We start from the raw sequence: 18,755 nt of genomic DNA, 5'->3' as shown, positions 1-18,755 counted from the left end.
TGTATGTGTATGTGGGTATGTTTGTATATGACTGAAGCAGTGTGTGATTGTTTCTCTATGCCTGAATATGTATATATTACAATGTCTGTGTGCGTATATACACATGAACTCTATGTGTCAGTGTGTATGAATGTATGCATATTTGTATGTATGTGTGCATGTATGTGTGCATGTATGTGTGCATGTATGCGTATGTGTATATCTATATATATGCATGTGTGTGTGTGTGTATGTGCATGTGTATCTGTGTCCATATTTATGGAAATATATTTGTATGTGCTTATGTGTGTGTATGCATGAGAGAGAGAGGGAGAGAGAGTGTGTGTGTGTGTGTTTGTGTGTGTGTGTGTGTATGAGAGTGAATGTGCAGGTGTGTTTGTGAGAGAGAGAGAGAGGGAGAGAGGGAGTGTGTGTGTGTGCCAGTGCATGGGAGTGTGTGCACAAGTGAGTGCATGTCAGTGCATAGGTGTGTGCGTGATGCGTGTGTGTGTGCGTGAGTGAGTGTGTGCATGTGTTTGTGTGTGTATGTGTGTGTGTGTGCGTGTGTGCGTGAGTGAGTATGTCCATGTGTTTGTGTGTGTATGTATGTGTGCGTGAGTGAGTGTGTCCATGTGTTTGTGTGTGTGTGTGCGTGTGTGTACGTGTGTGTACGTATGTGTGTATGTATGCGTGCAGAAGTATGTATGATAGAATGTGGCTGTGTGGATGTGATGGGAGAGTTAATGAATGTATCAAATGAATGGAGTTAAGTATAGCTAAGTGCTTCAGATAATTGCAATGGTTTCTATTTAGAGGTATTTAAGTCGACACTTGATGTCGCTTTCTCTAATAACTTCATATATATCATTTATCTTTTACTTGTTTCATTAGACAGCGGCCATGCTGGAGCACCACCATGAAGAATTTTGTTTGAATGAATCAACCCCCCGATCTTGTATTTATTTTCTCTTTTTTAAGCCTGGTGATTATTCTACCGGTTTCTTTTGCTGAACCACTAAGTTATGAGGATGTAAACACACCAACACCAGTTGTCAAGCAGTGACAGGGGACAAACACACACACATATGTCGGTGGGTGTATGTATGTATGCATGCGTGTGTATTTATGTATGTATGTATGTATGTATGTATGTATGTATGTATGTATGCATGTATGTATGCATGCGTGTGTGTTTATGTATGTATGTATGTATGTATGTATGTATGTATGTATGTGTATGTATGTATGCATGCGTGTGTGTTTATGTATGCATGTATGTATGTATGTATGTATGTATGTATGTTGTATGTATGTATGTATGCATGCATGTATGTGTGTTAATGTATGTATGTATGTATGTATGTAGGTAGGTAGGTATGTATACAACAGCCCTCATTCAGTTTCCGTCTACCAAATCCACTCACAAGTCTTTGGTTGGCCTGAGGCTGTAGTAGAAGACATTTGCCCAAGGTACCACACAGTGGAACTGAACACTTAAATGTATGGTTGCAAAGGAAATTTCTTATTTCTTTACTACCCACAAGGGGCTAAACACAGAGGGGACAAACAAGGACAGACAAAGGGATTAAGTCAATTACATCAACCCCAGTGTGTAACTGGTACTTATTTAATCTACCCCGAAAGGATGAAAGGCAAAGTCAACTATGGCAGAATTTGAACTCAGAATGTAACGGCAGACGAAATACCGCTAAGCATTTCGCCCAGCGTGCAAATTTCTAACCACACATACATAGAGAAAGATAGCAAGAGAAAGCCTGCAATAACAACCTCATGTTGCATATCATAACCAACCATATTGTCTACTGCAACAGCTTCACATTATCTTCTAAAAGACAAATTCGTGTTACCAATCTTCACGCTATATTACCTATGATAGCAACTACATTGGCTCCTGTAGCAACCTCATAAAGCATACTATAACAAAGCCATATTGTCAATCATAACAGCTTAGTGGCTAGTGTAACAGCTTCATATTGCCTACTAACGCAATTTCATATAGCTTACCATAACAACTGCGTGTTGCCTATATACCATCACAACAGTATATTCTTTTCTATTTTAGGCACAAGGCCCGAAATTTTGGGGGAGGGGGCCAGTCGATTAGATCTACCCCAGTATGCAACTGGTACTTAATTTATCGACCCTGAAAGGATGAAAGGCAAAGTCGACCTCGGTGGAATTTGAACTTAGAACGTAAAGACATGAAATGCCACTAAGCACTTTACCCGGCATGCTAACATTTCTTATTTCTTTACTGCCCACAAGGGGCTACACACAGAGGGGACAAATGAAGACAGACAAACAGATTAAGTCGATTATATCAACCCCAGTGCATAACTGGTACTTATTTAATCGACCCTGAAAGGATGAAAGGTAAAGTCAACCTCAGCGGAATTTGAACTCAGAACATAAGAGCAGATGAATTACCACTAAGCATTTCACCCAGTGAACAAACGATTTTCCCAGCTTGCCTAGTCACTTATTGTACCATAATGATTCTCCCTAAGAACTATGTCACGTATCTATGGAATACTCAGCCACTTTTATGGAACTTCAATGAATAGATCATTCTGTTGATGAAAACCAGTTGAGGTCTTTTCTTTACTCTTTTATACATTATGCCTACCTCTTTCTTCCCCATCCTTCAAAATTTCTATACTTCCTGAGATTCACCAACACTACACCTGATTTTCTCCCCTCCATACACACGCTAACATGTATCTGACTCATACACTGTTCACTTCCCAGACATTTGTACATTACTGCATATGTTTTATGCACACTTTTGACAAGTTGTAGTGCACCTGAGCACTGTATACAATAATTTCATTATTATTATTATTATTATTACTTTTTTTTTCCTCTTTCAAATTTGCTTCCATTTCTTGCCGAGTGTCTTCCCGACTCCTAGGGCAAAGAAACTCATAGTATACTTTGGTAGGCCATTAAACCAAACTCAGTAGTTCGTTCATTTTTTTTTTTTTTTTTTTTTTTAAAGTTAAATTAAAATACATGAGCAGCAACAGTTCTCACATCGACAATGCTCTTCTCAATACGTGTGATGTACCAGTTAAGACAATCTTTTGCACTTCTTGCAGGGATGGTAAGCCAGGGATCATTCTCATATAATTTTCGGTTCCCTTCTTGATCATTCCTAGTGCTCCTACGATCACTGGTATTGTAACCGCCTTGAGATGCCACATTTTCTCAATTTCAATGAGTAGGTCTTTATATTTTCTGAGCTTGTCAAACTCTTTCGCTGAGATATTATGATCACAGGGGATGCTCATGTCGATCAATAAGCAAACTTTATTGTTTTGGTCTTTCACAACAATATCTGGTTTATTGGCCTTGATGGTTCGGTCTGTATGTACTGGAAAGTCCCACAGAATGGTTACATTTTCTCCTTCAGTTACAGCCTCAGGGTGGTGATTATACCACTTGTCGGCAGTTTTGATATTGTAATGCCGACTTATTAGCCAGTGGAGATATTGGCCAACTCTGTCATGCCTTAATTTATACTCCACTGGTGCTAAGACTTTACATCCAGAGATTAGGTGGTCCACTGTTTCAATCATGTCGTTGCAGAATCGGCATTTTGGGTCTGCTCCATTTTTCATCACATTGGCCTGGTAGTTCCGGGTTGATAGGCTTTGATCTTGAGCAGCCAGGATGAAACCTTCGCTCTCTGCTTTTAGCCCTGAGCTCCGTAGCCACTGATGGGTTCGCTTCTGGTCAACATCAGCTTGTTTGCTGCGGGTCACATATTTGCCGTGCAGAGGTTTCTCCTCCCACCTATCAGCCAATTGCTCATGCGCTTTTTTCATTGCCATCATTTTCACCTTCTTTGCAACAATAGTTGCCATACTTCCCTCGGGTTGTTCAATTTGGGTATCCTGCACGAGATCAATAGCAAATTTTTTGCTTTCCTTTATGATAGAATGAAGCTTCTTTCGTCTCTCGTGATTTTCCACGAGCTTTAGCATCCAGTTATTCAATATTTCGAGATATTTGGCCAGTCCAATTGTGGTTGTTTCGTAAGCTAGTTCAAATTGGATCAGGCCTCGACCTCCTTGGGCTCTGGGAAGGTAAAGGCGATCTACGTCTGCCTTTGGGTGGTGCATCCTATTACAACTCAGCAGCTTGCGTATTTTTCTATCTATATTCTTTACTTCACTCATATTCCAGTTCAACACATTGTAGCTATAAGTAACAACTGGAACTGCTAAGGAATTTATAGCTAACACCTTGTTACGTGCATTTAGTTCAGATTTCAGGACTGCACGAACTCTCCTATAACATTCCTTCCTGATTTTCTCTTTCATGCTTGCATGCTGAATACCAGAGCCTTCATTTATCCCTAAATATTTGTATGTTTGTTCTTGCTCAAGCTCTCTTATGACTGTGTCAACATCTAACACGACTGAATTTGTGGTCTTCACTTTCCTTTCTGGAAAGTGGCCTTGGCACACTTCTCAAGTCCAAACTCCATCCCGATGTCATCGCTGAATGCTTTCACGGTGCGCAATAGGCCTTCAAGTTCATTATTGTCTTTACCATAAAGTTTTAAGTCATCCATATAAAATAGATGGCTTATTTTTTTATTGGCAATTTTATACCCATACCCTGTTCTGTTTAATTCACTTGTAAGGGGTATTAGGGCTATGCAGAATATTAAAGGTGAAAGTGAGTCACCTTGAAAAATTCCACAGTTGATGTTTATATTTTCTGAGGCAAGTACTCCATTAGAGTGGTATAATTGGAGATTCGTATTCCACAACAACATATTGTGCTTCAGGAAGTTTGAAATCACAGGGGAAATTTATTATTATTATTATTATTATTATTATTTATTATTATTATTATTATCTAAATGTACCCAACAGTATTGCATCCCTCTTTTGTTCTCTTCCTCTTTACTCTAACATCATTGCTATTCTGCTGTTCTACACTATTAGACATCTCCTACTTCTCCCACTCAAACCTGGCCCCTCTGTTTCACTCATTCCTACCCTCCTGGTACTTTGAGGGTTAACGTTGACGACTCATCACTGCCATTTTTATTGCTTTTTAGCTCCACCCAATCATTCTCAGCCTTTCTTCTAAAATCCGGGTATTCACGTAGCAAGGATCTTGTTCCATTCCATCTGTTTTCTCTCAAAATTTGCCCTTCTCTACTCTTCAATTTCTAGCATAGAATTCCCCTACTCAGACTTTGTAATCTTGCAAGCAGCATGGTCATCTCACTAGTGCTGGTCGAATAGAAAAAGCACCCGACCCATGCTGTAAAGTGGTTGGTTATTAGGAAGGACGGCCAGCCATAGAAACCATGCCAGAGCAAACACGGAAACATGATGCCGTCCTTAGTCTCATCAGATCCTGTCACACTGTCCAACCTTCAGGTGCTGGATGATGATGATGATGACGATGATGGTGGTGGTGGTGATGGTGGTGGTGGTGGTGGTGTGGTGGTGGTGGTGGTGGTGGTGGTGGTGGTGGTGGTGGTGGTGATGGTGGTGGTGGTGGTGGTGGTGGTGGTGGTGGTGGTGGTGGTGGTGGTGGTGGTGGTGATGGTGGTGGTGGTGGTGGCAGCAGTGGTGGTGGTGGTGATGGTGATGATGATGATATGATGATGATGATGATGATGATGATGGTGATGGTGGTGATGATGATGATGATAATGATGATGATGATGAATTGAATGTTGACGAATTTATGGTCAGCCGAAAGTGTCACACAGCTGGGACAGAACCCTGTGGCAGGGTAGCAAACTTCTTAACCACACATTCCTGCCTTAAAGATGAGTATTCACCTATTCATTATATTCTTGTATAAGTGACCAAGTATTCCACAGACATGTGTACCCATAACTTTATCCATGGGTAGAATCAATGTAACAAAGTCTGTGTGGGAGCCAGACTTTTGAATCACTTCTATCCGTTTCTACCTACCAAAAATTCACTCATGAGGTTTGGGTTAAACTGGGGGTTATGGGAAAAGTCATTTTGAATTACTTATATAGCAGTCACCAAAATCTTTTAAGTGTCAGTGTTCCCTGCCCCGATAATCTTGCACCTATGTTCTTTGCATGTGAGAAACCTAGTGGAACCTCCTCTCCACCTTACTTCTTGGATGCAGCACAAATCTACACGTCTCCATTCAAGCATCTCAACAATCTCACCAGACCTACCTTTCAGTGTGCCCATGCTGAGTGTGCCAACCCTGAGGGTGTCGGAGGTGTGGGCCCATGAGACCCTAAGATGGGGGACAGCAGCATCGTGTACCTGAAAAAAAAGCTCACATTTGGCAGAATTCATATACAAACAATAGCCTCAACATGGAATCTCAGGATTACAAAGCAAAATTTTTAACCATTCAGCTTCAGAGTCAATTATCTTGTACTGGAAGGCACAGATGTTTTAATAAACTTCATAGGTACAAGAGTGGCTATGTAGTAAGAAGCTTGCTTCCCAACAAAATGGTTCCGGGTTCAGTCCCACTGCATGGCACCTTGGGCAAGTGTCTTCTACTATAGCCTCGGGCTGACCAAAGCCTTGTGAGTGGATTTGGTAGACAGGAACTGAAAGAAGCCCATCGCATATATATATATATGTAAGGCATGTAAAAAGCACCCACTACACTCTCAGAGTGGTTGGCATTAGGAAGGGCATCCAGCTGTAGAAACTCTGCCAGATCAAGATTGGAGCCTGGTGCAGCCATCTGGTTCGCCAGTCCTCAGTCAAAATCGTCTAACCCATGCTAGCATGGAAAGCAGACATTAAACAATGATGATGTGTGTATGTGTGTATGTATGTATTCGTGTATCTCTGTTTGACAACCGATGTTAGTGTGTTTATGTCCCCATAACTTAGCAGTTCGGCAAAAGAGTTGAATAGAATAAGTACTAGAATTATAAAGAATAAGTCCTAGAGTCGATTTATACAACTAAAGCTAGTGTTCCAGCATGGCCACAGTCAAATGACTGAAACAAGTAAAAGAATAAAAGAATAAAATAATATTGCTGGTGGTTATTTCATTGAGTCCCAGGGTGATTATTAAAAGTGAAGTTGACAAAAGCAGGATCTGAACTCAGGCTTGAGAGGACTAAAATTAAATGCTTTAAGACAGTTAGTTAGGCGTTCTGACTCTGCCCTGCTTTAGTAAAAATGGTGTCTAATTAGCACAACACTAATTACTGAAAAGAAATACCATCATCACCATCATCACCACCACCACCACCACCACCACCACCATCATCATCATCACCATCATCATCATCATCATCATCATCACTACCACTACCACCACCACCACCACCACTAATGTTGTCTTTATAAATATCGCTGTCATTAATGTGGCAATCACCACTGAAATAAATACAACAACCACTTTACACCACAGCCACCACCATCATTGCTGCTACAACTACAACCACCATACCCGTTGTTACCTCCACCAATGCCACTAGTAATGCCATCATCACTATCACTACCGCCATCACCATCATACTTCAGCTACCACCACCATCACCACCACCTCACCACCACCACTTCTATCATCACCACCACAGCTGTCTTAATCCTCATCAATGCCAGGATTATAAGTGCCTCCACCCTCACCTCCAGCAGCTTCATAACAAGTATTACCACCTTTGCCATCATTTCTGAAATACAGCCACATCCTCCAATGCCTTGACTATCATCAACAACAACAACAGTACCAATACTAACACCATCCTATAAACACTGAATCATGTGACAGAATATTGCACCAAACTGAAAGCCTCTCCCAGTAATGCAGACCTAGCAGTATTTAAGAATGGTAATTACTCACAATAAACAGTTGCTAACATTGTATTTGTTTCATAAAGAAAACAATTAGCATTGCTAATCAGCCAATGTATGACAGATAAAGGCAGAAAATTAATTAACCCAAATAATGCCTTTAGATGTTCATCTTGTCCTACTTTTTAGTATTAGAACACAGATCTCCGGCTAAGGGAATACTGTGGGTCATACATAACCGTTGCTTTCTCCATGATTATACTTACACACTGACAAGGCGGCGGGCTGGCTGAAGCGTTAGCGCGCCGGGCGAAATGCTTAGTGGTATTTCGTCTGTCGTTACGTTCTGAGTTCAAATTCCACCGAGGTCGAATTTGCCTTTCATCCTTTCGGGGCCGATAAATAAAGTACCAGTTTCGCACTGGGGGTTGATGTAATCGACTTAATCCGTTTGTCTGTCCTTGTTTGTCCCCTCTATGTTTAGCCCCTTGTGGGTAGTAAAGAAATATATACTTACACACTGACCCCAATTATAGCTGCAATTGTACAAGGTCAAGGTAACAAATGACCGTCTACATCAGTGGTTCTCAAAGAGGATCCATATGCCCTTTGGGGATCCACATAAGATTTCGTTGCAAAAATTTCATCGTCATCATCGTTTAACATCCATTTTCCATGTTGGCATGAGCTGGATGGTTTTCACTAGATTTGGCAAACTGGAGAGTTGTACCAGGAGCCAGTCTGATTTGGCTTCATTTCTACAGCTTGATGCCCTTCCTAATGCCAACCACTATACAGTGTTTGTTGGGTGCTTTTGACAGGGCACCACATGAGTGCTTTTATGTGCCACCCACATGGTTGCTTTTATGTAGCACCAGCATGAGTGCTTCTTACGTGGCACTACCACATGACTCTTGTAAGCCAATCCTCTTCTCCAGGAAGAATGGCTTTAACACTTCTGCTGTGAAGAACAGGTCTTCATGAGTCATCATCATCTTCATCATCATCATCGTTTAACGTCCGTTTTCCATGCTAGCATGGGTTGGATGGTTCGACCGGGGTCTGGGAAGCCAGGAGGCTGCACCAGGCTCCAGTCTCAATAAATTAATATAATAGGACATCTTAAACATCAAATGGCTATGGGGTCCCATCCAAGTAAAATAGGAATCAAAGGGGTCCATAGTTATAAAATCATTGGGAACCACTGCTCCAGATGGTTTCCTTGCCAGCTAGAAGTAGCAACAAGTTTCCCTCAAATGATACTTTACCATCTTGTAAAAGGCACATTGAATAATGTAGTCCTAGATACACTCCTAGATGTGAAGGCACGTGGCTTAGTAGTTAGGGCATTCGGCTCACGATTGTAAGGTTGTGAGTTCGATACTTTATTTCACGTTGCTCCAGTCCACTCAGCTGGCAAAAATGAGTTGTACCTGTGTATTCAAAGAGTTGGCCTTGTCATACTCTGTGTTATGCTGAATCTTCCTGAGAACTACGTTAGGGGTACGCGTGTCTGTGGATTGCTCAGTCACTTGCACGTTAATTTCACGAGCAGGCTGTTCTGTTGATCGTATCAGCTGGGACCCTCGTCATCACAACCGACGGAGTGCTCCTAGATACACTGCCAGAAAATCCCAATATACTACTAGCAGTACTCCCTCATTGAAAGCCTTCACATATACTTCCCTTCTTTTGCATCCAGCTCCACATTGTATGCATAAAGTTCATCTCCTTCAAAATTCCCCACAGTCAAATGACTAAAACAAGTAAAAGAGTAAAGAGTGTATGCTTCAATATCAAATATTTATTCCAGCCAACCACTCATCTTGGTGTTTAGAACAGTCTTGGACTCCATTCAAAAGTGAATCACTTCTGACTCAAATATATCTTGCAGAATAGAGAATAAAAATAGAGTCTAGCAATTTTCTGAAAAAAATAAACAGTTAAATTGTCAACAGTAATCCATCCTCAACTATTCACAAGTAACTGCCAAAACTATCAACATCAATAAAGAAGCCTCAAGCTCTTAAAAATAGCAGCCAAATTTTGCTCTTCTCAATCACATTCTGCTGTCTTTATAAAAAAGTAGGATGAGCCAGGGGTGGTCACAGCTGGAATTCTTTTGATCATAAGACTACTTGATCAGGTCAGAGACCTGATCAACAATGATCATCTCTTTAGAACAAAATCTACAAGTAAAAATCCATTCTTCTCTATTCAAAGCATTCAACTTTGAAATAAACAAACAATTTAAACAATGTGTTGGAATATTTTTATTATAAATATGTTTTTTTTTTTTTTTCCATAAACACCGCTTTAATAATTTCCTGCAGAACTCAGTTACATAGGTTCCAATGTTTTAAGAATAATTTAGTATTTTTTAGTAGATAATACTTTTCCTATTTTATTTTTTTTAAAGCTCCTGGTTTCTTTCAATACAGTTTATTGTTATATTCATACACCATATACACATTTCCATACATATAAGTTACACATAATACCAACATTCTCAGTTTAGGTGGTAGAAGTGGTAGTAACAGGTATGAAGGTATAATGGTTTACTTCCCCATTCCATTCCATACTCTCTCTCAAGAATTCTTACATCATTATCAACCTATGATGAAGTATTTCTTTGATAAGACAGTCATCATTCTTTGTTCAAACTTCAAATGGCCTCTGGAGATTTCATTAAAGTCTTCAAGTAGATAAATGGCACCTGTTGACATTTATTGTACTGTAAGGTATTTGACCATCATCTCTCAAAGGATTGTTATTAATCAGAAAAGGATCACCTTTGACCAATCATAGTGACTGATTTTATTGATTTCTTACTTTTTACAGACAACCATTAATTACGTAAACTCGTTATGTTAGTGTAGTCATGACACTGGTCAAAAGAAGGACCTCACAATATTACGGCAATTATAACATAGCTCTGTGAAGAACCAACCAACAGTACAAAGTCAGAAAAGGTAGGTAGTTTACCTGTCTCAAAAATCCTGAATACATGTAAGCTTAAGACACATTAGTTAATGAAGGAACTTCTATATCAGGTGCAGAGAGAAGACCAAGCCTTAAGGCCAAAACAGTAACTCAAAATAAGTTATATACTAATAGATTTGTAAACATAATGATTCATTATTTTTCTCAGTGCAGATATAGGTGCAGGAGTGGCTGTGTGGTAAATAGCTTGCTTACCAACCACATGGTTCCAGGTTCAGTCCCACTGCATGGCACCATGGGCAAGTATCTTCTACTATAGCCTCGGACCGACCAAAGCCTTGTGAGTGGATTTGGTAGACGGAAACTGAAAACCTATCATATATATGTATATGTATATATGTGTGTGTGTGTGTTTGTGTGTCTGTGTTTGTCCCCACCAACATCGCTTGACAACCGATGCTGGTGTGTTTACATCCATGTAACTTAGCGGTTCGGCAAAAAGAGACCAATAGAATAAGTACTAGGCTTACAAAGAATAAGTCCTGGGGTCGATTTCCTCAACTAAAGGTGGTGCTCCAGCATGGCTACAGTCAAATGACTGAAACAAGTAAAAGAGTAAAGAGATACTAGCACAGACTCTTTCACATTCCCAATTTACCTCTGATACTAAGAGTTTCTCCATCCCTATTCTACATGGTTGTTATACAAAAAAAGCCAAAGCTTCTTCAAATCATTAATTAATCTTAAGAAATTGACACAGCAGAGAAGTAGGAAACCTAGATATCCCTGGAAAAACGTAATGTGTAAAACTGGAATGCCTTCAATCATATTCCTGTATATTTAAGGTCAATCAGAAGCTAAACAATAAAAACCACCCAAGATTAAAGATTTGTTAAAGATGAGATTTTGAACCCTCACAAAGCCCCCCCCCCCCAATATACCTCCTCTTATATTTACACAGCTCAAAAATCTCCTCCGAGGTACTGGCCGGTCATACAACTGAGCAAGTGGGGAAATTGTAGATTTTACTACAGTTACATCATACAAACCATATATCTCTTACAATAAACAAGTTTGGAGTTAACATTGATTCTGACTCTCTCTCTCTCTCTCTCTCTCTCTGTAAATCTAAGAACAAAAACAATAATGCAGTGAAGAAACAACAAAACCCAATTGGACATACACAATGAGTATATCAGACTAGCACTGTGACCCAGCATTGCCGGGTCTAGTGCTAGTGCTTGTTGTTCATTGCCAAGTCGCAGTAAAAGTTTTTCACTAAATCAAGAGCTAAGTTTCTTATCACATTTCAGCCTGGGCCAGTTTTGTTGTTTATGAGCTAGTTAGAGCTTTTTATGAGAGTAATTAATATTTATTGAACTTTGGTTTTCACACCTGGAACGACATAATCATGGAAAATTAGCGGGACTGTGCACGTGCCATTAGTCGGACAAAAAAGAGGCAGAAGAAAGCGAAAAATTCGAATTTGGCCGCAAAATAACTTATAGACATAAGGGGTCAGTTTATCGATTTTTTTAATGGCTTTCTGGTGTGACTGGGGAAATGAAAAGATCTTCACGACCACCCTCAGACAGTTTTGAAAGCCCATAGAAAATGCGAGCCTTTTACATGAAAAACTGTGGATTTGTATAAAGGACACACAGATACACAGACATTTTTCCATTTATAGATATAAAGATTAATGCTCAATGAAAGTTTTAGACTGGAAAAATAGGAGTAGAAATGACATTTCAAGCATGGATCTTTGTCAGAAAGAGGAAAAAGTCCAGAGAGGAGGAAAAGGAGGAAGAGGTGGATAATCTGGAGAGGCAGTGTAATCTTAATAACCTGGTGTAGAACACAATATACATATGCTTCTAAAAGAAGTGTTAATCAAGTACAGAGTCACAAAAGAAAATGAGATTACAAAGGTTAACACTGCTATCTTATGGACTTCATTTGCAAACAGCTGCTCTTGGTATAAGAGGCAGTGGACTCATAGTTGAGTGCCTGAGTCACACTTTATAGTTTTCTTCTATATATGCTTAAATGTACTTGTTTTCCCAAATAAATTGGACTTTGTGCTTGAGGCTCTGATGAAGTTATAAGGTACTTAACGATGAGTCCTCTACGTCTTTTAGCAGAAACTGCCTGTAAGCTAATGAAGTTTATAAGATAATCATTTATTCCTTTATCATCTCTTTATTATATATATATATATATATATATATATATATACATACATATAGGTCCTTTCCTGAACCCTCTCAACACCCACACACACACACAGAGGCAAAATTAGGTTTCTCAAAACCAGAAAGGAGAAAGCTAATTCAAAGACTACAGATCCAATCCATTACTGGAACTGTAAAATTTTCCAGAAGTTTACCATTTAAATATATATGAGCATGTTTAGATATGTAACTATATGCATGAAAATACATACAAAAAGCATACAAATCTGCACGCACGCATGCACACACACATACAAACAAACAAACAATACCCTGTTGCTGATGTTGAAATTCCAATGAAGGAGCTGGGATCTAGGTTAGAAACCAGCTCTTTCTCTATTGGCAAGAAATCTTGAAATAAACTCAATAATGATATACATAGATACATACACATATATATATCATCATCATCATCATCATCATCATCATCATCGTTTAGCGTCCGTTTTCCATGCTAGCATGGGTTGGACGGCGCGCGCGTGCACACGCACACATAAATGCATAGAGGGATAGATGTGCACATGTGCACATATAATTGTTCATTTTTATGTATACGTATACAGGTAATAGTCAAGTATTACCTGAACAAGAAAAAAGTTGAGTGACTTCAAAATTTTGGCTCAGTAGCCTTTGTCAGTCTAATGAAAGCAACTGAGCTGAAACTTTAAAGTTACTGTTAACCTTTTCCTAATGTGAGTGTGAGTGTAAATATACATACATATATGTATATGTGTGTGTGTGTGTGTGTGTGTGTGTGTGTGTGTGTCAGATGCAGCACGGTCTCAAAGCGTGAACAGGTTGCGGTCTCAAAGCAACAAAAATATTTTGACAAATTAAATTTAAATGTTGAAGTGAATCTAACGGTTTTTGTGGGTTTCTTAAATGGCTTATAAACACCTTCTACGCTGCAATTGTTTTCATTCCAGCACACAACCTCAGATCAGGTCACTTGCTATGCAAGTACATCTCCATAATAAATATATATATAACCTCAACTACCATGAAAGATAGGCATTAAATGTGGTGGTGATGATGATAATGATGATGATGGGGTGGGGGATATACATACATGTGTGTAGTATGTTAGCATGGGCTCTCAGAAATTCCAGGCTGGTGTCCAACATGCTGGATGACCACTGGAAGTAAGTCTTTTATTAAAGCATGTCTCTGGGAGAAAACCAGATATGCAGGGAATGGTATTGGACATTTTGGAGATCTTTTGCTTGCACCTGAGACCATGGTGCTCCCATATTCCTGAGCCTGAAATCTATACTGGCACTGGATATCAAGGCATTGTGCAAGCCTTATTGGACCTAAAATTTTAAGTTGTGCAATTGCCAATGAGGTGATTTTTCAATGCCCTGCCAAGCTGGGGGGAGCCATGTGATCCCAGGTAAAGCCAACTGTGGGTACAATAACCTCATGCGTGGGCAATGGTTAGTGATAGCCTTCCTCGGTCACAAATGGACAGTCATCATGTATGTGTGCATATCACATATAAACATATATCATATATTTCATACTCACAACACCAGGTTGTACTCAACACATTGATGTTCTTGTACAAATACATTATAAAAGGATAAAGATCTTTCTTGAGTCAATTTAGACTCATAGGACTGGTTTCCTGGTGTCCATGGTGCGCACAAGGAGGGTGCTGAAAAGTCCATGGCTTTGGATAAATGGAAATACAGGAGGATCAGTTAATTACGATTTTATTCAACATATTCCCTTCTCGGATTCACACACTTAGTGCAGTGGTCCTTCAGTTTTTCTAAGCCCTTTAAAAGAACTCAGAAGGTAGAGCTTCCAACCAGGTCTTTTGCGATACCCTTAAAGCCAGGAACTTCTCAGCAGCTCCTCATACATTCCACCACTGGACAGGACGTCGGTCTGTCGCAGGATTACTCGCTTTTGTCAGTTGAGTAAACTGGACCAAGGTGAAACGAAGTATTTTGTTCAAAAGCACAATGTGTTGCCCTGAGCAGGAATTGAAACTCCAGTCTTACAATCAGGAGTCCAACACCTCTAACTACTAACCACATGCCTCCACATACATTATATATACCTGTTTCTTTACTACCCACAAGGGACTAAACACAGACAGGGCAAACAAGGACAGACAAATGGATTAAGTCAATTGTATCGACCCCTGTGCATAACTAGTACTTATTTAATCGACCCCAAAAGGATGAAAGGCAAAGTCGACCTCGGCGGAATTTGAACTCAGACTGCAGACGAAATACCACTAAGCATTTCGCCCGACATGCTAACGTTTCTACCAGCCCAACTTGCCGCCTTTCCACATACATTATATATACCTATAAAAAGAGATGATGAATAAAACATAAAAAGACTATATATATCCACAATAATTAAGAGCCAAATTAATAACAGGTAATTAACATTATAACAAGGCAGTAAATTTAGTGGATTTATAACAAGCAAAGATTACAGTATTCCTGATGTTTTGGGATAAACATTACTTAAAATTAATTCATCATTAAGTTTCTTAATTACATATTTATAGAATTAATGATGTTTATTCTTAATGAGATAGCTGTTAAAAGAAAATAAATTATGATCTACCTGTGAAATGTTTGCTTTATATTCTACACATACAGTGTGTGTGTGTGTGTGTGTGTGTGTGTGTGTGTGTGTGTGTGTGTGTGTGTGAATGTGAGTATGTGTATGTTACTTTGGTCTAGAGTAAGGGGGCTGTACTTTCGCTGACCCACCAAGTCTAATGCAGTTGCTCCTCTCAGAAATTGCAAGTTGACTGCTACAGGAAAAAAAAATGGACAATGAGAAAATTGCCACATTCTGAGAAGGCAAGACTGAGCCTAGCAATCGGTGCAGAGTCTGGTGAAGAATGCACAATATGGGTGATGAGAGGAAAGGTAAGTTGTTCGTTGTTTGAAGGCTTGAGGGAATATTATATTATTTGAAAATAGGTGAGGGCTGGCAACAGAAAGAGTAGCTGGTCAGAGAAAAATCTGCTACAGCAAAGCTTTTTCTGACTGACTGACCCCTATGAGCAGGTAAAGGTGGGTATTAAAATAATGAGAATGTATAATAAAATTCATTTTGATTGAGACTTTAAGTTTCACCTACCAGCTTCTTCAACAGTCAAATTGTTAGTTAAAATACATTTAACTCTACCTATTTCTTTACTACCCACAAGGGACTAAACACAGAGAGAACAAACAAGGATAGACAAACGGATTAAGTCAATTATATTGACCCCAGTGCGTAACTGGTACTTATTTAATCGACCCTTGAAAAGATGAAAGGTAAAGTCGACCTCGGCGGAATTTGAACTCAGAATGCAGCAGCAGACGAAATACCTATTTCTTTACTACCTGCAAGGGACTAAACACAGAGAGGACAAACAAGGAGAGACAAATGGATTAAGTCAATTATATCGACCCCAGTGTGTAACTGGTACTTATTTAATCGACCCCGAAAGGATGAAAGGCAAAGTCGACCTCGGTGGATTTTGAACTCAGAACGCAGCGGCAGACGAAATACCACAAAGCATTTCGCCCGGCGTGCTAACAATTCTGCCATCAGTATTGAATCTCTTCATCAGTAAATGTTTTGCTATTATTCTTAATATTGCTTTCACAAACTTAACCTTTTAGCATTTAGATTATTCTGTCAAATGTTCTGCTTATTTATTCTCATTGCCTCAGATTAATTATGCATGATCTTGTAGCTTTGAGATTTCGTTGATGTGATTGTAAATTTTTAGAATGACATTTTAGGGTAGATGTTAGAGGTCAGATCTGGCCAGTTTGAACATAAAAAAAGGTAGAATATTTTGACCAAATATGGTCAGTTAAATAAAATTAAAATAAATGCACCCTGTTTAAAGTCTAGCCAGGCTTATGGGCCCTGTTTCCCGGTTTCAATGGCATATGTGTTCCCAGCTGGACAGGATGCCAGTCCCTCGCAACGTTACTCATTTTTGCCAGTTGAGTGAACTGGAGCAACGTGAAGTGAAGTGTTTTGCTCAAGAACACAACACGTCGCCTGGTCCAGGAATCGAAACCACAATCTTATGATCATAATGCTGACACCCTAACCACTAAGCCACGTACCTCCACAGCCATTTAAATGCTAAAGGGTTAAATAGAAATTTAAATGTGTGTGTGTGTAGGTGCTGGTATAGCTATGTGATTAAGAATTTCACTTTGCAACCATGCAATTTCAGGATCATTCCCACAGCAGAGAACCTTGAGAAAATGTATTTTACAATAACCCCAGGCCAACTAATACTTTGTGAGTAAATTTGAAAGACAGAAACTGTATAGAGGTTTGTCATCGCCATCATCATCATCATCATTGAACGTCCATGGGTTGGACAATTTGACAGGAGCTGGCAAACCAGAGAAATGCACCACATTCCAATTGCCTGTTTTGGCATGGTTTCTACAGCTAGATGCCCATCCTAATACCAACCAATTTATGGAGTGTACTGGGTGATTTTACATGGCACCAGCATATACATTTATATCATCATCATCATTTAGCATCCAATGTCCATGCTGGCTTGGGTTGGACGGTTTGACTGGGCTGGCATGCTGGAAGGCTGCGCCAAGATCCAGTCTGATTTAGCATGGTTTTCCACAGCTGGACGCCCTTCCTTACGCCAGCGAGAGTGTAATGGGTGCTTTTATGTGCCACCAGCAAAGGGTGCCATTTGCATGACACTGGTATCTGCCACAACTGTAATTTTGCTCAGCTTGATGGGTTTTCTGAAGCACGACATAATGCCAAAGATCTTGGTCATTGCCTCTGTGAGGTTTACTCGAAAAGAACTCAGCCACTTTGCCTCCGTGAGGCCCAACACTCAAAGGAACTCAGCCACTTTGCCTCTGTGAGGGTCAACGTTTGTATGTATGTATGTGTGTGTGTATGTATGCATGCATACATACATAGATACATACATACATACATGCATGCATGCATGTATGTATGTATGTATGGATGGATGGATGCATGCATGCATGATGTATATATGTATATATATATATATATATAAATGTATGTATATGCGTGGGCGTGCATATAAATGTGTCTGTGTTCGTCCTCCCTGCTTGACAACTTGTGCTGGTTTGTTTACATCCCCATAAATTAGTAATTGACCAATAGAGACCAGCAGAATAAGTATCAGACTTTAAAAAAACAATCAACACTAGGGTTAATTTGTTTGACTAAGCCCTTAACGGTGGTGCCCCAGCATGACTGCAGCCCAGTGGCTGAAGGAAGTAAAATATAAAAACAGATATATAAACCCCATGCTTGTAAGTAAGAAAGAGAAAGGGCGTCTGGCTGTAAAATTTTGCTCGAGTTACCTCCCCTTCCAACGTACGCTAACGCGGAAATCAGGCATTGAATAAATGTACACCATCATTGTTGTTTTGAAAATGCACTTTTCCATGCTTGCATGGGTTGGACAGAGTTTGCAAAGACAGATTTCTATGGCTCCTATACCTTTCCTGTCACCAATCCTCACCTGTTTCTAACGATACAGCCATACCTGCGCGCACACATACACACATCTTCTAAACAATGAATTTGTTCTGCTTTTTCTTAAGGTTTGTTTTCCATGTAAACCTGGACATTATCCGACGCAGGGTTTCACGGTGGATGCCCCTCTTGTTGCCAACTCAATGTAAACAACTTCTCACAGTTTTATTCAGATCATGACAAGCAAAGCAATGTAATATCAACATTCACACACACACACGGTACTACTCAAAAAGAGTGGTCCCGGTGCGCCCACTCG

Source organism: Octopus sinensis, linkage group LG1, assembly GCF_006345805.1.
Source record: "Octopus sinensis linkage group LG1, ASM634580v1, whole genome shotgun sequence".
In the NCBI taxonomy this organism is placed as follows: Eukaryota; Metazoa; Mollusca; class Cephalopoda; order Octopoda; family Octopodidae; genus Octopus; species Octopus sinensis.
The sequence above is the reverse complement of the archived record's forward strand: the minus strand, read 5'-3'. Positions refer to the sequence as shown.